We start from the raw sequence: 21,634 nt of genomic DNA on the forward strand, positions 1-21,634 counted from the left end.
TTTTTATTAATTGGGGGGCTCATGTACAAGTACAGATGTTAGCAGAGACAAAGCTGAGGTTATCTTCTCTTGTCTTTCATGAAAATGTGGATCTTTACAAGTCTGTCATTCTCTCAGTTGATGAGATGGCTTAGTGATGTGGAGCACAGGCAATGAAGACAGCCTGTGGGGGGTTGAACCCTGGCAAATAACTTGATCTCTTTGTACTTCAGTTTCTTCATAAATAAAATGGGTATAATGATAATAAAATAACAACAATAACTCCACCTTATTCATGAGATGCCTATAAGATCCAAATGAGTTAATAAGTAAGTGTTTAATGAAGTTTCCTTATATGAGGAGTGCAGCTTCTGGCAAGGCCATGTTCATTGTCAAAGGCTCTTAATAGGCCACCTTCATATATTGTTTTCAGAGTCCTTAGAGACATCAATTACTAGACATTAAGTTCCCATATTCTGTCCCCATCCCTCTACTAATTGTGTCATCTTGGTAAGTCATTGCAATCCTTTGGGTCATTGTTTCATCATTGGTAAAATGAGGGCACAATGATATACTGGTGGTTCTTAACTGTATTGGGAGACCAGGAACTCCTTTAATACAGCTCTTTGTCCTGATTTCAGGGGTCCACTGACCCCTGGAAACCCTCCTAGAGGGTCCCAAGTTAAGAATACCCATGTTATATGATCTCTTAGATTTCTTCAAGTCCTGACATTCTGTGGTGTTCAATCATTGGAAATGATACCATTCTTGTTATTCCTGACTTGTCTACAGTGGAAACAAGGCAAAGGTGAAAGGTAGGTTCTGAAGGCCTCCCTGAAGATTTCCCATTTTCCATCTTAGTGGCTATTGTAAGAGTTTCCAGTTGAAGCCCTTGCACATGCTTCCAATTGCTGATGCACTCAGGATTCAGGTATCCAATCGTACTTACTTATATGCTAATTTGCTACAGAGAACTGTACTCTCTCAATCCCAAAGGAGCAAGAGATATTCAGCTTCACGCTTGGCTACATCTACCAGAGTCTAAGGCCTCCTGAACACAGCCAGGGTGCAAAGTACCCTGGAGGACAAAGTCTGGCAGACAGCACCACACTGAACCAGGTGGCCAGGGAGTCAGGAAGGGCTGCTGGCTACCAAGCATGATGCCCTGCACATATATGTGCCTCTAGAGACTATCCATAGCTATGTGTCTTCCAGTGTAACTTCAGGACCACTGGCCCTAAATCATCCAGTGTTTACTTGCCCCAAATCACCCAGTGTGCATGTGCAAAGTGAAGTTTGGACCAAGTAGGACATCTATGATACATTCTATGTGAGCCAACCTGGAACTGGACAGTCTAGGATGGCTGTGTCCCAGCAACTAAATGCCAGACATACTGGTGGGAATTTATTAGAAGAGCCTAGGAATCTGCATTTTCAAAAGCACGAAATTATCCTGTTATAGTCTGAAGTTGAGAACCTCTGGCATAGAAAAGCTTGTTTGTGAGCACATGGAGGAAGAAGATTTTGTTAAGAATGCCCAGTTTTTTAAGAACTTACACTATTGCAGTCACCAAGCTACCAGAGATCCAGAGATCACCAGGGGAGTACTGCAGACGTTCCAAGGGCTTTGGTCTTCTCTGAAAATTTAGGACAATAGTGCCTAACTCACAGGATACTTGAGTATTTACTTAAATAATGCCCCTTAGACTAATTCAATAAACTGTGCCACCTCCCCGCAATAGAAAAAAACGCAACTGTATAAAAGAATGAGGAATTTGCTAATGTACTCATATCAGAAGCTCTCCAAGATACATTAGTGAAAAAAACAAGGAACAAAGGAAAACATATGTTTATATAAATTACCTTTTGGATAGGTAAGAGAATGAGAATATATGTTTGTGCTTATGCCTAAGTAAAGGAACTAATAAAGATGGTCGCCATAGAGGGTAGCTTGGAAGAGATTAACAGGCTGGGTAGGAGTGGGGGAAACCATGTACCCAAACTAAAACTTTTAAAATGCATGTCCTTTAGTCATTTCCCCTAACACAAATCTCTTCTGAGCAATGAAAAGTGGATTTAAAGTCCCCAGACCAATAACTTAATATGCCGTCATTCTTACGCTTAATTTAGATGTTAATGAGTGTTGACCATAAAATTATTATATTTCACTCTAATGACTGCCAAAACTCTCGTTACCCAAATCAGCTTGCAAATGAAGGGGAAAATATCTGGATGAAATCTAGATGAAGTGTTATTATTAAAATGTATCAGTCATTTGTTTTTGAAATGAGAGGGGGAAATGTCTTAGATCAGCAGAAAACAAAACAGTGGAAGTCTGTAACCTACTGGTGAACTCATCTGTGTAGCAGGATTTTTACATCGATTGTTATACATTTTGCTAATCCATCAAGTCATGAATGATGCATGGTGCCACAAGAAGTTCTGCCATACAGCTTTCTACTGCTGATGGAAACAGAAAGGGCTGTTAGAGAGCAGAGAAACATGCCTTGGTTTTACTTTTAGCTTTGCACCAGCTTGTGGAACAAATCCACTGCAATTTCTGTAAGCTCTGTTCCTTAAGCTTTCTTGGCCCATATTTCTTATTAGATGCATCTTCTTTCAAAAACAACAAACAACACAAAACCATAGCAAGGTATTTTAGAAGAGCAACATTTGTAAAACTCTGAGTTGCCCAATATTCACCATCAATTGATACACATGCAAATAATAACATAGCTACTTTTTCTTTTTAAATAGGTTTGGAGATGGAAAGAAGATAAGCAAAGACACTCAACTTCTGAAATCATCCTTTTAGTGTAATTTCTGTGTTTTTGTAATACAAATGGCAAATCTTTGTCCCCATAGCTGGTATGAACAGAAATCTCACTTTCCCCATTAAACAGGTGACACTCTCTGTCCTGGAAAGAGGCTAGAGATGTTTCAAACTCAACTAATGGAATTATAATATACTGACCATTATATATGCCAAGATCAAAACTGTTGCTTTAAAACATTTCTTTTCAACTCTAAAATTGGTATAATACGATGTTAGAGAGTATCCAGAGAAAAAGTTGAATAGATTCCAGAGGACATGGGAATCTACTTTAGCTTCAGTGTAAGAGGCGACAGAAATTGGAGTTTATCAAGCTTGGAAGTGTTATGTCAGAGACTATTGATTGGCCCCAGTATATGATGTCCTTTTTCTTTTCTTTTAGCAGTTAAAACCTATAGCCCCTGACCTCTACCTGGGTCAGATTGTTAGAAACTTAACAAGTTTTTCTGTGTAAGGTTAGTTTAGACCAGTGAAATGTGAGTGGCAGTGACATGTGCCCATTTCTGGGTTATCTCTTTGCTTTGGCCTTCATGTTTCTCTCTTCCTTGAGAAATAAGTAACTTTAGAAGTCAGGTTTTCAGGAAGGCAGAGCCACCCTGAGAGTCCTGGACTATTACAGGGGAGAGAAATAAAACTCCCATAGTGTTTTGGGGTCTTTTTGTTACAAAAGCATTGCCTGCACCCTACGAACAAAGATGGCATGCTAAGAGAGAATGCTTTAGCAAATTAGCTCAGCCCTAGGACATCAAGAATGGATAGGGTTACCAAAAGTAAAGGATAAGAGACTCTGAGAAAGTTGTTAGAAGCAGGAGTACAATTGTGACAATGAAATTCATGATATCAAACCACCCAGCAAAACTTCTATTCAAAAATTTACAGCTTGGAATTATGACCCCAGACATCTATATCCATTGCTATAGATTCCTGATTAGGAAAGACTGAATCAATGCATTATAACTACATCTTTAGTAACAGCCTCTGTGGTAGAGGGATTAGAGCTATGTAATTAGAAGAACATGTGCCTTTGAGTCAAACAGACTAGATTTGAATCAATTGTGCCACCTACAAGATATGGGGCCCTGGGGGCTTCATGTAATTCTCCTGAACCCATAATGTAAACTGGGTATGTTAACACCTGTCTGTGGCATGAGAATGCAATAGAGCTTCTAGCATAGATCCTGTTCATATAGAAGGAATCAACAAATGTCAAGTGCATCTCTCTCTCCTCCACTCATTGGAGGAGACATCACAGACTGCTTGGTGCCAGGAAAGTGAGAAAGGAGAAGATAAGAGGAAACGGTATTTAGATTTTTTTGATACTGATTGTTTTGATTAGATATTAGGTGTTGGCATTATAGGCCCAGCACCTCAGAAACATCTTCAGAGAGGAGATAACTGAGACACATGCCTCAAAATGCATGCCCATCTCATTTCTTTACAGGAAATCCAAACTTTTCAGATCTAGTTTCCAGCAATCTATAGAATGTTCTCATTGATAACAACCCACTGTTTGACATTTCTCTATTTGCTGTTACAGTTGTTTAGTATCAGGACCACTTTTTGCCTTCAGGGTGGTCATCTGTTAATAAATTAATTTAAGGTAGTTAAACCTATCATGATTTCTACAAAGCATTTTATTGTAGATTTGCCTATTTATACTCTCCTTGAGCATGTCTGTCCATCCATTTCTTCTACAGTTAAGACTTGCTGAACACTTTATATACGCCAGACCCCCTAAGTTCTTTATGTGTATTAACTCATCTGGTTATCATAATAACTTATAAGGTGGGTACCATTTTTGCTCCCATTCCCCAGATGAGGAAAATAGCAATATAGGGATTAAGCTCTTTACCAAAGATCATACAAATCTTGAGTGGCAGAGCCAACATCCTGACCCAGAACGTCTTGTTCCTGAGCCTGCGTATTTCAACCTCCTCTCTAAGAACACAAAAGGATTTGCCACAACTGAAACAACACCTAGTAAAATGCACAGAAACAAGAAAAACTATAACCAGGAGTGGAAGTCTAAAAAGGAAAAGTCAAGTAATAAGGATGAGGATTAAGGAGTGGAGGGGAGATAAGACAACATAGGAAATGCAGGTATAAGGCACACTACTAAATCTGAGCCAAAATCTTACCTCTGAGCTTCTTGGCAGTTGAGGCAAAAAGGGTAAAGGGTATATGACATGGTTCTCATTGTCTAGTAAAAGGAAACCTACCAGTTCACAAGGAGACACATACTGTATCCCTCTCAGCCCTGCATCTAATTTCCCAGTTCTGAGGTTGAGAAAGTATAGAGAGCTCATCAGCGATTACCCACTGACACTATCTAATTGCTTCATTTTGCTGGCCAGAGATAGTTTCAACTAATGCCCACATTTGTGAATGCCCATCGATATTTCCTTGAATGAGATGTTAAAGCAAGCTGCTATACTCTCCCCTATTCCATTCCATAGATTATCAATGAACAATAAATGAACTGTCTAGAAAAATTTCACGTGTCACATAATATAAAAGCAGAGAACTTTATGTTTCAAACTGGCAGTTTATGTATGACTAGAACTCCATGATGCATGAGTTAAACATTACTTTAAAAAAGAAAAATATTGCATAGATAGTACTGAAAAGAGATGCTGAACCTTATAGTGGCATAAAGGCATTTATGATTATCTTTATTTTACTTCCAAAGGTAGCTATTAAAAACCTGGAAAAGCACTAATTTAAGGAAAAGAATATGCTGCTATCATATAAAATTGTTCTAATTTAAACTTACTTTGCTGGACCACTTTTTTTTCTGTGCAAAGAATAAGTCTTTTGATTCTATTAAATTGGAGGCTTTTAGATAATAATAAATAACTTTAAGAGCTACAACATGTTATTTTTCTCCATCTGACTAATAAAGGCCAGCAGCACCACGATTAGTGTTGACAATATAATTCAACAACCTGTACTTAATTCTCTTTCAGTAACTACCAGAGCAGGTAAAGTGTATATGGTTATTTAAATTACTGTCCAAATACAGAACAGTGTTTTTCTGCTTAGGAGGCAAGCAGCCTATGTAGCTGTTTCTTGTTGTGCTTTGCTCCCATCGGTATGTGAATAAGCCAGTTAGTAGGGAGAAATTCTTGTTATAGATATATGTATTTTTTTTATTCCTGTCCATATTCCCTTACTTTTTCTTTTTTTAATGGCATGGGCAGGCATTGGGAATTGAACCCAGGTCTCCAGCATGCCAGGCGAGAATTCTGCCACGGAGCCACCACCACATCGCCCCATATTCCCTCACATTTTAAAGGAGAAAGGAATCTGGACTTTGGCTCCTTCTTCATCATCAGATTTTTGAGGAGTTGAGAGTCTCAATAGTTCTTGTCCTTGTTATATCAATGTTAAATGCAAGTATCAACCTCTAGGATCAGACCAATTGTGTCCAAACCCTGCTTCCCCACCTTGGAAATTACTCAACACCCTCCTGCTAAGTAAAATGAGGATAATAATAGTTTCCACCTCGCAGGGCTGTTGTAAGGATTGAAAGAGATGACTCAGGTAAATGGCTTAGAACAGTTCTGGAACAAAGTAAATTCTCAATAATCTGTTAGTTGTTGTCATCATTACTAAAAAATAGAGACATCATTGTGGTTACAACAGGAACAGGCTAACTTGAAATAATCCAACTCAAAGGAAGAAAAAAAGCATTTCATGAAAAGTAGTGGGTGATGAAAAGTCTGAATGGGATTTTATCCAGGAAAAAATGAAATTCGAATTATGAAAATAATGTTATATGTAAAAAAAGAAAGTTATAATTGTATATGTCTGATTCTTAGAAATAACCTATTGTTTGAAGAACAAATAGTTCTGCTGTTTTTGTGTTTTGTTTATTTTTGGTGAATGGCAGTGTGGCTAGTTTTCTACCATAAATAGCACGATCTTTTACATTACCATTATAAAGATAGCCATTTTGGCACAGACATTTATCAATTTTTGCAAAGGCTTTGCTCCATAGTTTGATATTCAAATAACTAACTTTTGAAGAACCTATCCAGTATTCACCCTCAGATCTCTTTCTCCTTCAAATCTTGATTCATCTCACTCATCCAAATCATCATTTGTTTATAGCTTTACACAGGAGTCAAGCTGTTTGCTTGAATTGCTTTCAGGACAATTCCGAATACTGAAGGATTTCCAATTTCACTCTGAAATCAGTTTGCACTGTAGCTTGTTCAGTATTTAAACAGACATGATGTTAAGTGGGGAGTGTTGGTTTGAATGGGGGCTAATTTTATAAGTGGTCAATTTATTTGTGATTTGCATGATGTGCTCACCTTTGCTTTCCTACGTGACCTCGTTCCCATGGGGATTTGGATGATTAGACACCCAGAAAATAACCACTCTCTCTTTCTACACTATTTGGTATATTTAAATTAAAGATAAGTCTGTTCTATCTTTAAAAACTTGCAAAACTTCCATATCACAAGGCAAAGTATACTTCACAAATCTCACCTAACTAGCGACTTGTGGCTCATAAATAAAGCACAAATAATAGGTAGCTGGACCATTTATCTAAATTTGAAATAAGGCAATTATTAAAGCCAGTGGGTACTTTTTTCAGTTTAAGGAAAATGCATCTATTGACAAATGTTTTGTAACAGGACCTTGCTGACAAAAATGTCTTATAATATTTTAAATTGTGATGTTCATGTCAATGAAGAATGGGTACGTATTAAATAGCAACACGGTAAGTTGTCTCTGTAAGTAAAACACAAAGAGGGCAGAGATGGAAATCACTGATTTTTGTAAAGGAATGAAGCTTCAGCCTCTATCCAGCATCTACTGTGTTCATTTTAGTTTTTGCCTTATTTTTAATTGAGAGATAGAATGACAATAGAATAAAGTGTCAATTTTACATTTATTCATAAGAAAATATAAATAAACAAATGATTGGAACACAGGGTAAAGGTATACAATCCAACAGTGTTGGAACCAGCTCATAACAGTTCAGGAGAGCCAACTGTTGAATTTTCAGGAACTTTGCAAGCCGATTGTCAAAGCACCGTCTCCAAAATCAGCGAATGCCACAAATCATAGAAATCAGGGATTCTTTTTCAATTCTAGAGCTCATTGTTAAACATTAACTAGCATACCACTGCATCTTACAGTAAAAACAATGGACTAATTTTTTTCTAGGGCAAGCAGCCATCCTTTGGAAGGGAAGAGCTTTCATCAGCTCTCAAGTTCCTGGCTTGAGAGGAGAGTTCTCTGTAGCAGCCCATCAGCTGGGAAAGGGAAGGCTGCTGTACAAACAGGAAAAGCCTTAGGGAGTCATTGAAGGTAATTGTTCTGTTGCTCTTAGCACTCTCCACTTTTTAGCATGATGACCAACACACTCTCACCCTCTCTGAAATTTTTTGACATTACTGGCATGTTTCTATACACGAGAAATCAGAAGGACTGGGCTGGGTATAGGAGACCTGAGTTGAGAGAGGAGAAAAGGTGGATAGTGGTTATAATTCCCTCTTCAACCCCGTGCAAACCTAGGCAGGGATTCCCAACCCGGTTGCCCCTAAGAATCCCCTGGGAACCTGAGAAAGATACCAAAGCTTGGACCCTTCCTAGATGCAGTGAGTCATGCCTTAGGTGGGGGCCTCTGGTTAACACAGTGCAGTTGAGAACCACGTATCAGGAACATTGATAGAACAAAAGCTAGACTATAAACTCCAAGGCAGTCTTCTATCCCCAGGAGCACAGATGCATGGCATATACTCTTCCAAAAAGCAGAGAATGCACTTTCCTAAGATATAAAGTTCCCTTAAATTACAAGCGCTTGCCTACACATATCCTCCTCCTTACTCCATCAACAGGCTACAACCTTCCTTCTGCTTCAACTCAAGGCTGGGATGAGTGCCCCTTTCTGACTGTATACCAGAATCACTCGGTCAGCTTTGTGAAAATACACAAATCTCTAGTCTTGGTGCCCAGGAATCTGGTTTTCCCAAGTTTCCAAATAACTCTGAAGTACTTCCAGGTCTGGGAACCACTGACTTAAACAGCAAGTACAACTAAAGTCCACCTTCACCCCCAAAGACCCACCCAGGTGTTTGGTCCAAACACCGTGACCTGCGGGTCACTTTGGAGAACTGGCACTAAGCTTCAGCACTTCACTCTTCATTATCCATTCCTTGATTCCATTTCAGGAAACCATGTTCTCACGTAGGTATGTACACAATATTTGAAGTTAATTTTTGTTCTACTTTTTCTTCCAACTCTCCTTTCCATCTCAGGAAAATTTCTCTTTCTCACCCATCGTCAGTCACTAAGCTGATACAAAGGATGAAAAGAGAAATTAGTCTGGTCAACTCTTAAAACCTCTGAAAGTTTCCAGAGGAACAGCCTGGGTCCTTCTGAATCTCCAGAGACCATTTCAACTTCCTCTAATTAAACATGACCTTCAAGCACAGGTGTGGACAGTAAGCTGTTTATTTAAAGTCTTTCACATAATTACCTGTTTTTCCCCCACAATATATATATATATTTTAACCACACATGAACACTTTTCAGGTACCTGGTGAGTAGATATGCCTATGTGTGCTGGCTTTGGAATGTAAATGTAATTTATGGCACTCTTTCTATAGGAAAAGTTACTCTGAGCTTCAAATGGATTTATAAACCAACCTGGAGTTTAGCACATGGGGTACAGCCTGTACATCAGTTTGTCTGAACTGTACATAAATGCTGTAAACTAAAGCAGAAAAATGTTTGAGGTACAACAAAAGTGCATAAACATGAGCCCCTTTGCTGCCATCACCACACCTGTGCATAAGAACCTCTCACCTGTCTTCCTGTGACACCTGTGTTTTCACCACGACTCTGCCTGCACTAGTGGACTGGGAGCTCCTTGAGGCACCTGGCCAGCATGAAGTCAGACTCACCTGCGTACACTTTCCCCGCCCACCCTATCCAGTTCCTCCTCTGCATCCATACCTTGCCCAGTGTACAATAGGTACTAAATAAGTACCTGATTAACTGAAGTGGACTACTTACTATTTTAAGGTTTCATTGAAATTACTGCTTCCTTTAAGCTTTTAAAATGTTGTAACTTATTAAATTCATAGTCATCTGTTTTGTTTTTTTATTTGTCTCCCCCCACCCCCCAACCCCCACCAATTTCAGTCAGTTTTTCAAATGCTAGCCAATATCCCAAGCTCCTTGGCAATATTTATCAACATTTTTAAATGCATGAATCCTTTGAGGCATTAGCTTCACCTCTAAAAACCATCTTATGCACATATGGGCACATATGGCCAAAAATATATACACGAGGTTTTAATTTTGCCTGCTTTTATCACAGCATTGTTTGTAATTGCAAGGCTTGGAACCCACCCTCTTTAGATGATCTGTTATGCAAATTAAGGTACATCTATGAAATGGAAATATACCTAGATGCTGAAAAATGAGACAGATCTATTTGAGCTGATATGTCTGTCTTCTAGACATAATTTCAACTGAAAAAAATGAGATATAGAATAAATCAAAATACCTTCCCATGTGTATGAATACACTGTTTTTTTATACATAGAAAATCTCTAGAAGGATACAGAAGGAATTTTTTAAAAGTAATTTCCTCTTGGGAAGGAGACTCTAGAGCTAATTACTGTCATGAGTTGCCATAGAGTTTTCCACTGAATATTTTCTTATACTCTTTAAGGTTTTGTCACTACGTGTATTACTTCTTCAATTACTCATTTTAAAATACAGTAAGAGGGAGGGCCACGGTGGCTCAATGGCAGAGTTCTCACCTGCCATGCCGGAGACCCAGGTTCGATTCCCAGTGCCTGCCCATGCAAAATAATAATAATAATAATAATACAGCTAGAAATCACTCTAATTAAAAACAAAGAATTTTAAAGCATTTAGACCTACAGGTGTAAAGTAGGTATAATATTTTTAGCAATGGAGACGTTGAAGAGCTCACCAAAAGTGTTTTGCCCTAGTGATCTTGCTTCCTTAAATGGTATTATGGGAGTATTTCTGCAGGCAGGGCCTATAACAGGGGAAGCCTGTTATAAAATTTAATCTATAAGCCTAGAAGTACAAAATATTTTCTAACGCCGTTTAAATTTACAGCAGTATAAATATAAAAGGAAATCCAGAGCGAGCACCTAAGCTGGTACAAAGCATGCCCATCTGTTCCCCCGACCCCCAAGTCAAACCAAATAAATATGTACAAAGAACCAGCTTCACAGGCATGCAACCAGCGCAGTCACACAGGCCCCCACACTCAGAAAGGGTGCTCTGCTTCTGGGGTTTAATAGATAACTCTTTTATCTTTAAATGCTTTTTTTTTTGGTACATGAAATCCAGTGGAACAAAAGAGCTTGCATCAGGGCTTCCGATCTTAGCTGTACTCCCACTTCCCACTGCCTCCTCAGGACGAATTTTAGGTCATCCATGATCTCAGCCCCACCCAGTGATTATTCCCCCCTCCCCAGCCTCTCCTGCAGGAGCCTGGGTGCACTCACCTCTTGTGTAGCCCCATGCCTGAGGGAGGGCAACCTTAAATAGCAAACAGAAAACATCACGGCAGGTCAAAAGAGAGACCAAAGAAGAAAGAAAGAAACTTCTGTTCTGCTTTTTGAACAAGGGGACCCACATCTTAATTTTGCAGCAAGCCCCCCAAATTATGCAGCCCACCTGTATATACAAAGCAAAACAGTGAATGTGCAAGTCCCCGGAGCACTCCTTCTACCCAGATGGCTAGACCCAGACCCCTCCTAGGTACACATTCGGGACTCACTGAGGCACCTGAAAAGAACAGAACCAGAGAAAGAAGAAAGTGAGGGGGAAAGTGGCAATGCCAGGCTTGTTGGAGGCAGGACTACCTGCCTGGGCTCAGATCTCAGTAGGTCCAGGACACATTTTCCCATCTCATCTTTCAGGACAGGAATCTAAATTGGTGCTTGTCAAACCAAAATTTACTCAAGACCTATTATATACCTTTAAGGGTACAAAGAGGAGCAAAATATGGCACAAGGTATTTACAAAATGCCTGGAAAGACAAGATACAGTTACATAGAAAAGTAGCTGACTGTGAATATGCAAGTAATTAAGAAAGGGAGTTCTCTAGGACAACTGGGAGGATTCCAATCCTGGCTCCTGCATGCCTTTTGGCAAGGTGACCTCTGCAATTTAGTGTCCTCATTCTAAAAACAGGGTACTATAAGTAGCTCCCCTGGTAATTTTTGAAATGATTCCGTGCTTAGAAAAGTGCCCAACACACAAAAGTGCTTAAACAATATTAGCTATAACAGTTCTAAGAAGGGAAGTTACTGAAAGATTTGGAATAATCAGGGAAAGACTGATGCCCCTGCACAAATGTGATATGAACTGATGTTTTTAAAGAAATCCATATTGGAAAGAATGGAGGAAAAGTACATCTATTTGGCTGTGAAAGTTTATGTATAGCAGAGTTCCTAAAATACCAATTTAATTAACTATGTTCAGTTTATGGTTGTATTCGTTCAACTGACCTGAGTCGATCTTAAGTATCAAAGGAATATATCAAATGTGCTAAGGGCAATTTACTTAGTGGTTGTTGGTCGTTATTTGGCTGCTTTGGATTGAATTATCTAAAAGTCATTCCTAAGAGTATAGGCACAGATGGCCAAAGAACTGATGTTGAAAATACAAGTTAGGAAAACATTTTAATGAGATAAATATTCTTGCCATTCGTAAAATGTTATGTGATCGATGTGGTTGCAAAAACTTGTTGTTCTGCAACGTCTTTCCACTAAATGCTTACTGGTACGAGGTATAAGGGAGTACGCCCATAAGGTAAGCTAGAGCTGTGTGTTCTAATTTCATTCCATGTGACTGAAAGGAATCAACAGCTGGTCTCAAGACATCAACCACAGACACTGTTGAAGAATAGTTTACAAGGTGCCTTAAATTCTCAAGACTTCTATTTTCCCCTGTGTATAGGGAATGAAGTGAATTGGATAATCTATAAATGCCTTCCTTCTCTAACCGTCCACAATTCATCGCTAGTGGATGGAGTGATCTCATGAGGCCTGACCCTCTGTGTTGGTTTCCCAGGTTGTTTAAGCCAACACCATGAAATGGGTCAGGGTAGACAATGGGAATTTATTAGCTTGCGATTTTGAGGCTAAAAGAAAGTTCAAATCAAGGCATTGTCAAGGCAATGCCTTCTCCCCAAAGACCAGTGTTATGCGGCTGGCTGCCAGCAACCCTCGGCTTTTCTGACACATGACAAGGCACATGATGGCACTTCCTGGTTTCTTCCTTCTCTTCTGGGTTCTATTTCAGCCTCTTGCTTCCTACAGCTTTCTCTCTGTCTGAATCTCACTCCACTTACAAGGGACTCCAGTAACAGGGTGGGTCACACTTAACTGAAGTCGCCTCATCAAAAGGCCCTACTTGCAATGGATTCACATCCGCAGGAATGGATGAAGTTTAAGAACCTTTAAACTGTTTGGGGTACATATGGCTTCAAGCCACCACACCTGTCAAATCAAGCCAGAGAAAGCAGGTTGTTCTTGGAGCCAAAGTGATCTATGTCAGGAAAATGAAGTCAGAAGGTTATAATGTCCTCAACAATAGTGGCATTACCAGAAGAATGCCTTTATGGTGGTGGAGGAGGAAAGGAAGTCATTTAAAAAGCACGATAAAGTTCTGAATTTGACTTCTATTGCAAGCAACTTTGGGGAGGCAGGAAGGAATTGAACAGGCAGGAACAGACCAGACAACATCTTAGAAAACAGCCTGAAAACATCTTTATGTGGAGAGTTCTAGCTTTTCCCTAATCAGACAATCTATGTGTGTGTGTTCCAAGAAACAGCCTTCATTTAGGTAACACAATATGACAAGTGATGCATTTTGCAGAATCCACGGAATGCTTAAAGGAGGTATGAGTTTGAATTCCAAGTGGATCTCTTGGAATTTATAGGGATTGAAGCGGTTGAGTGGATGTATGAGATTGACATAATTTCATAAAACATAAATGGCAGTCTGATAATAATAATCACCATTTATTGAGTGTCTTCTATACAGCAGGTATCCATGGATGCATGATTTACTTACATGTCATCTGATCCTTACAAGCAACACTGCTGTGGGACAATATCTGAAATTAATGTTCAGAAAGGTAAGCAATGTGCTTACCTTTACCAACAGGGCTGGGAAAGGGGAGAATGAAATCCAAAACTGTCTAATTCAAAGCCCTTGCTCCTTCCCATCCTCCACCCTACTCTCTGCATCTTATTCGATGAATCAGTCTTAAAAGCCACTTATTCCGAAATTGCAAAATGCCAAAATGCTCTAATGCACACAGCAAAAAATTTTTTTTGGTTGGTTGGGTAGGAAAGTGGAGAGAAAAGAGGGGAATGTAATCCTTATTTTTACTGATGATTATTTTATGCATTATTTTTATCTTTGTAATTAGTAGACTTGCAAGTTAAAGGGCATTTATTTGTTATCAGTGTTATGTTTAAGTCTAAAAAATTTAGTTTTCACCCTCTTTCTCCCTATATACATAATGATTATTATATATATATATATAATATATACATATAATTTTTAAACCAATATTTCTTTTCAAGTATAAATATAAAAATCAATCAATTGCCTGGCACAGACATTCAAACAATACTTTAGAAGAATCATCTCAGCAGTGGAATCATGAAGTGAAGGGAGATGAGCCTAGCCTGGGGGGAGATTTTTTGAAAGAGAAAAACGGCAGCCAGCATTTTTCTGGGAACCTACAATGTGCCAGTGCTGTGCTAAGCGTTCCATGAACTCATTTGATTCTCATGCTAACATTGAGAAACAGGCTGGCCAACTATGTAGAGATTTTAGGTAGGGCAGTCACAAATAGTGTACACTGATTATAATGATGGGCGACAGAATAAAATTTTAAAAGCACTCAAAAAATCTGCATTTTCACATGGCTTCACATATGCCATGAATAATGAATTGATCATGATATGAAGGAATCTTGGCATGAAAGAGTAAAATGTTCCGTTACCTACTTCTTGGTTTTAAAAAAGAGGTTCATTCTAATTTCTTCTCTTTTCAGCAAACTTAAAAATGTGCTGTAATTCTATATCATCTTCCTGGACAGTAGACACTAGGCCATTTTTCAGAGTTAGGGGCTCATCACCAATGAGTTGGAAATGTCCTATTCTGTATGCAGACCCAAAGTCTAATTGAAAGAGGTCAAAGGACAATAACTTGGGAATCATACATATCCTGTAAGGGTAAGTGGGAGCTTCATGCTGATGGAAGAGTAAAGTCTCCAATGGTGCTTTTGCTAATTGATCTGGGTCTCTGTAATATCTCACTGCAGTGTAGCACTTCCCCTCCCCTTACAGAAATTAAAAATGGTGGCTCATTTTCATTTTCAATTTGGTCAGCTGCTTTAAGAGTACTCATAAAAGAAAAGAGATGGGAGATGTGATTAAAGTCTTTTAAGATGTTACTAATTTAATATTCTAGGTAAGGCCATGAGTAGGGTGAGGAGAGTGAGGCAATATTTCATGCAGTTGCAAGACCCTGAGAATGATGGGGCTCCTTAAAGGAGCCTCACTCACCTTGCCCTAATCCTGACTTGATTTGAGAAGATGAAGTTATATCTGAGGATCTCATTTCCTTATGAAGATACCAAATTCTCCTCTACTTGAAAGTTGATGTCTAGTGAGATTTTAAGTCTCTGATTCTTTAAAAAGCTTTGAACACCATGGCTTGTCTCCTCTTTTCCTTGCCTCAAAAACATTCATTATCTCCTCAGTCTTATGGAAACATAGCCAGACCCTTAGCACGCACCAATAACTTCTGACCCAAATCTTACTTTTCAGTCTTATCCCATACTCTATCTCCACTCCTGTGTCTCACCTGCGCCAATATATTTGCTTTTCCCAGAACAGTCTTTACACTTTTCCTGAGCTCAGCCTTGTGTCCAAGTTGTGTCTCCATCTTAAAAGTTCCCCAGTTTAAGCTCTGCTTATACTGTACATTTCCAAACTCCATTAAAAAATAATTTCCCCTGAAAGAACATTTTAGCTCCTACCAATAGAATTCTTTTTTTTCCTTGTTCTATCATAGCTCTTTGTCTATAATACTGAGAGTGCATGTTTGTCAGTGTGCCTTTTATTCAAAAACCAAAAATACAAATAAACATTATTTGCATTTATAGCTTTATGACCCTTTGGTTTCCTAGAGGGAAAAGTGCATTTTTTTGGTCTTTCTACTCCCATGCAACTCAGCAGTGAGTTGCACATGGTGGGTCCTCAGTATATTTGCACCTCCCAGAATGACTGAGTACATTCGTTAGTAGTGTAAAGCATACTTTAATTAATAAGCTTATGGGGGGAGTGAGCAAGTGTAAGCTCATTTTCTTTTACTTTCAATCTACAAAGGAGACTTTAAACTTAGGCTCCTGCATGTGTAGGCCAATTCTATGGGGATAAAGAGTAGGAAAACATAACTAATAAATGACTTCAGGGTGAGTACACAGTGTAATTGTATTTTGAAAATTACAGTCCGCATGAATACAAACCAAATAACTATCAGAAGCTCAAATATTTGAAAAGCTCAAAGAGTGTGGACATAATGTTCTTTGAATTCAAATGCTAACAGGAAGAAATTGTACTGATGGCAGTCCATCTGCCTTAACCCTTACACTGTTATTTGTTCTTTAATCAAGTGTTTACTGTGTGTCTCCATTAGGTTTGATATTATGCTAGGTGCTGAAAAGACAGAGAAGACAAAAAGCTCTTTCTCATTGAGTTCTTTCAGCACTGAACTTCAGTTATTACACGTTGGGTTATAGTGACCCCATAATCAGCTGTAGAAGAGGAGACACTTGAGAGAAGCACTGGTAGGGAGAAGACTTTATAAGCCCAAATTACACAGAGGAAAGAACACTTGATTATACTGGAAAAGAGAAAATGGATATCAGGATAGAAGCTGCTCAAATAGACTGGTCAAGGCTGAGTGGGACCTTTCCAGATGGTGCTTTCTATGAAGTGGGAACAGCATGGATAATTATATGGAAATCTGAACTGGCTGGATGTGTCCTAAGTTCTAATATATCATGTTTTTAAAGATTTATATAAAATATCTTTGGGAATCCACATAATCTGTTAATATAATTTAATGGTAGTTTATTATACAAATGGAACTGTAGCTACGCGGTTACCAAAATATTTCCAAATATATCGATACTTCTCTCTGGCTCTAGAATCTGCTATTTCACATTACCTAATTTTACACGGTTTACAACTGTCTATGCCAAGCAAGAAGCCAAGTGACATTTCTAGGTTAAGCAGCAGAATTTCAAGGCCATACTGAGGTTGTATCCTTCATAACCCAAGGTAATATTAGCATGACTATGGATGGAGATGTGATCTTTTCCAGCTCCAAAATTCTACATTTCTACTTCACCTAATTTACCCCTCTTTGAAAGATTTTTCATGCTTTTTGATGTTGTAGAAATCAATGCACAATGAGACCAGATGATAGTGTGATAACATATATAAACAAAGAGGTGGAAAAGAAGTGGGAGGAAGTGTAATGGAGACCTGAAGGGAAAGGAGACAGCTTCTGATATATTGCTCTTCTCTTCCTCCAGTTCATTCTCACCAAAAAATGATGCTGGCTCTATTTGAGCTACTCTCCAGTGTAAAAGGTGACCTCAAATACCAAGTCAAGTTTATAAATCACTGTAAATATGGATATGTAGATATAAAGTGTGTGTACATATATATATTCATATGTACATTATATATATTTACACATAAGTATTATATAATCTCTACATCACTGTAAAATATGTGCTTATCTTTCAATGAAAAATAATTTTTGTAAAAGTGCTTTATATATTCTAAGCATGCTATAGAGCATATATGCAAGAATACATATACACAATACCTCTTTTTCTTAACATGGCATTTCTATTTCCATACAACTTGTTTAAATGATCTTGTTATAGGGATAGATAAAAGACAGTGACAGATTCTTGTTTATATTATGTGTATCTTCCCTTAAACCACTTAAATGTATTTTTCTCTACCTAGACATTCAGATAGTTCAGAGCAAGAAATTCACTTAGAGATTTTTTTGGTCAGGTGCATTTAGCGGTATTTGAACAATGATGTGAAAAATATAAAACAATCATACAATTATGCCATAAAAATCATAGAACCTTAGCATAAAATGAAATCTTAGAAGTCATAAAATGCACCCTCCACCTAATGCAAAAATTACCTCTATTGAACATGCCCCAGGATTAGGAGTTCTCTATCTCATGAGGTAGGTGCCTGCAACAGATGTACTGAATATCTGCTTTGCACAAGGCCAACCTGGACACTGAGGAAGATTGTTCACAGATAAAGCTGCTAAGGTGCTTGTCCTCAGAGAGCTTACAGGCTGGTGTCATAGACCAGATTTATATCCTAATAAATGACTGCATGAAGAAGGGGGAGGTGTCTTAGGAACAGCAGAGTTTTAGAGCTCTGGGAGATAGTGGAAGGAGATACCTAACTTGGTGGTGGGTGATGAGGGGAGTTAAGTAAGGGCTCGTGGTATAGGGGGCATTTCAAGCTTCAAAGGACAGACTGAATTTAGACAAGTAAAGAGAGTGGAAAAGCATTCTCGGTAGAAGGATTGACATATGCCAAAGGGCAATTGCTATCCAGTGTTTCCTTCTATTGGGCTGGACACTAAATCGCTGAAACACCTAGCAAGTATTCTATGTCGAGTAAGTCTAACTCCATATCTACAAGCTGGATCTCACAAGTAGACAGTCATCACGTCCCTTTTCTCTGCTATGAATCTTCTCATCTGCCAGTTTCCAGAGCTGTCACCATCTAGGCCATCGTTCATGTCATGCCCTCATATTTATCAAGGTCCTTAACAAGATGCCTGCGAGACTGTTACACCATTCTTCCTACTGGCCCTGTTCAGTAAAAAAAAAAAGCAATGGGACAACTGTTCTCCTTGCTTTGGATTATTTCCATTAATAGAGGATGTTAAATAGCACTGAGCATGTCTCAAACTACACTGATGCTCAAAGGCTTCTACTACTAACCAACTCTGTAATTGTAGATAAGTTATTTAACTTCTCCATGCCTCAGTGTTCTCATTTGCAAAATGAGGATAATGACTAACTACTTTATGGTGCTACTGGTACAAATTAAATGATATTATATGTGCAAACTATTTGGTAAACTATTTGGTATAGGTGTATAGTGAGTGCTTTAAAAACATTAACTACTGTTAGTCCTATGTAACAATCCTAGAAGTTCCAACAAAACTTTCAGATTCTTGTTTCAAATCTTTGGAAGGAAATTTTTAAAGCCCCTTTACTCTTTTAGAGCAAGATTCACAAAAATTTACTGCCATACCAAATGAATTCTAAATTAATTTCTCAATTAATTTTTGCTCAATGGCTGCTGACCCTACCCTTTGACTCTGGCTCAATAAAGAACATTTTAAAATATCGAAATGTGAATATATTATGCTTGTTATTCCCTTGCAGATAGGACACCTCATTCTTTACTGCAAACTAATTCTTTGGTATGTTGGCGGTCTTTGTTATAAAAGTTATATTGATTACAGACAGATAAGCAAGGCCTAATTTCTCTCTATGTCCTCCTTAGTGGGTGTCTATTGTTTCTACCTCCCAGTATCCCTTTCACCCTCTCTTGGTAAGTGATACCAAAATTTCTTCTGGCCATCCATCTCTTTCTTAGTCAGCATTTCTTCTTTCACTTGGGGAATCCATCCCAATTCAGGGCTGGAGTATGTGATATAATAGGTCTAAGCTCACCAGAGTGTCATATTCCTCTTGCAAAAATTATTGGTTTGGCTTTGCCCCAGGATCTGGTCAGAGACTTAGGAACTCAAAGATGTAAATCTGAGGCTGTTATAATCCTCTTGAGCCACAGAGGAGCTCCTGCCCTGAGGATGGATAGGCCCCAGAGGAGCTATAATAATAAAAAGGTGAAGTGTGAGAAACTAGGTGCTGGTAACACTGTTTACCTGCAGCCAAACAACTCTTGGAAAGACTTAATAAATTTCTTTCCTGCTTTAAATTGCTTGCATTCGAATATTCTGTCATTTGCAGCTTGCAAAGGGACTTAATTGATAGAAAAGAAATCACCGGATCCATGTGTTAGTAAAGAACATCAAGAATATAAACCCTAGAGAAAGACAATTTCTAAGAATTTTCTAATCTGAAAGCTCATGGAAAGGGAGTTTTGGTTAATTAGGAATTTTGTTTGGATGCCCCAAATTTAAAATATCATAATAACCTGATTTCTAGCCATCCAGGCATTCACATGTATTATACCTCTATATCATCTATAGATCTATACCACTATATCATCAATTACATGTTTGTAGATGAAAATACAGTCACATCAATTTAGTTTTTTTCATTCTGATGGATTGTGAGTTTCTTTTAGGGGTCATGTCTCACATGCAAGGTTCCAGCGCAAAATATGATCTAGGTACTCAGTAAACGAAGTGATATGAATTATTACATTAATATGGAACAATTCCCTGGATAAATCAATATTTTGTGCAAATATGAATCTATTGCTTTGGCCCCCATGAATCTATTGCTTTTAGTCCATGTGGAGAGAGGTGGAGGTAGGGCTGGGAGGACGGCTACGAAACACAAGAACCCCTAAACTCCAGGGCACCATTTACAGACACTCCAGTGTGAATGGCGCCCTCTGCTGTTGTGTAGTGTAGGCAACTGAACAAAGTTTTTAAATTATAGAAAACAAAACTGATTATATATCTTCATGATCCACAGGAGAAATAATTCATTGAAATTTCAATGTGGATTTTCACAAATCTGCTTCCCTAACGGCAGCAACACCAGCCTCTTCAACCCATCAAATATGAACTTTTCAGCTTTTTTCTTCTAAATACTGTATGAATTCTAAAATACATTCAATCTGAAATTTCAGGACCTGATTAGTAATTTACCAATTTCGGATTAGCATTTACCAATTAACTCAGTTATATTTGTTCACATTGTAATACTGACTTAAGAACAACAAAGACAAAAATGAATTAGGTGCTCCATTTCTTTCTGCTGATTCTAAATTTTTGCAACTTCAAGATCAATATGGCAGTATATATTTGAATTGATAAAGTTAAATCCTCTAATCTATATTTATGACTATAATGCAGCGTTCATATTAAACGTTGTGATAAAGTTATGGATGATGCAATATAGACAGTCATTCATTGAAAAATGTTGCCTCCATTGGCCAAGTACTACACAGGTGCTAGAGATACAACAATAAACAGAATTGACAAGGTCCTTCCTCTTTTAGAGATGAGCTCTGATAGGCATTTAGGATTGAAAAATTGGTTCTTCTTGTAATTCTGTGTACTTCTACTTATCAGCTTGACTGCTTCTCTACTTCACTTTTATTTCCATGTGTGGTGTTTTCTTGTAATAGAGAATTCCTGTTATTTCGCAGAAGAGGCAGAACAGAGCAGAAGAAAGTTGGTTGGGCATTAAAGGTACAAACAAGATTCAAAGCCCAGCTATACCATTTACTGACAGTGTGACATCTAGCCTCCTAAGCTTCGTTTCCTTCTATGTAGAAAGGACCATCCTATGTCATGGGGCTGTTGGGAAGATTGCATGAGATTAACACATGGAAGGTGGTTAGCACAGTGCTTGGCATCCAGTGGTTACTCTGTGCAACTTCAGATATTATTATGTTGGCACATACTAAAAACCAAAGCAAATGTTGGCTCTAATTTAATCACCCATTTCATTAACGAGAA

At 38.3% G+C, this 21,634-nt stretch overlaps 1 long non-coding RNA gene across 1 annotated transcript; it reads left to right on the plus strand.

Annotated features, from left to right (window-relative positions):
* The first annotated feature begins 549 nt into the window (after nucleotides 1-549).
* On the plus strand, nucleotides 550-9,257 carry LOC143661296 (uncharacterized). The gene is made up of 3 exons (XR_013164494.1): nucleotides 550-794; nucleotides 7,994-8,137; nucleotides 9,088-9,257. It is a non-coding gene; the product is annotated as an uncharacterized LOC143661296 (long non-coding RNA).
* The last annotated feature ends 12,377 nt before the right edge of the window (nucleotides 9,258-21,634 follow it).

This window comes from Tamandua tetradactyla, chromosome 2 (genome assembly GCF_023851605.1).
Source record: "Tamandua tetradactyla isolate mTamTet1 chromosome 2, mTamTet1.pri, whole genome shotgun sequence".
NCBI lineage: Eukaryota > Metazoa > Chordata > Mammalia > Pilosa > Myrmecophagidae > Tamandua > Tamandua tetradactyla.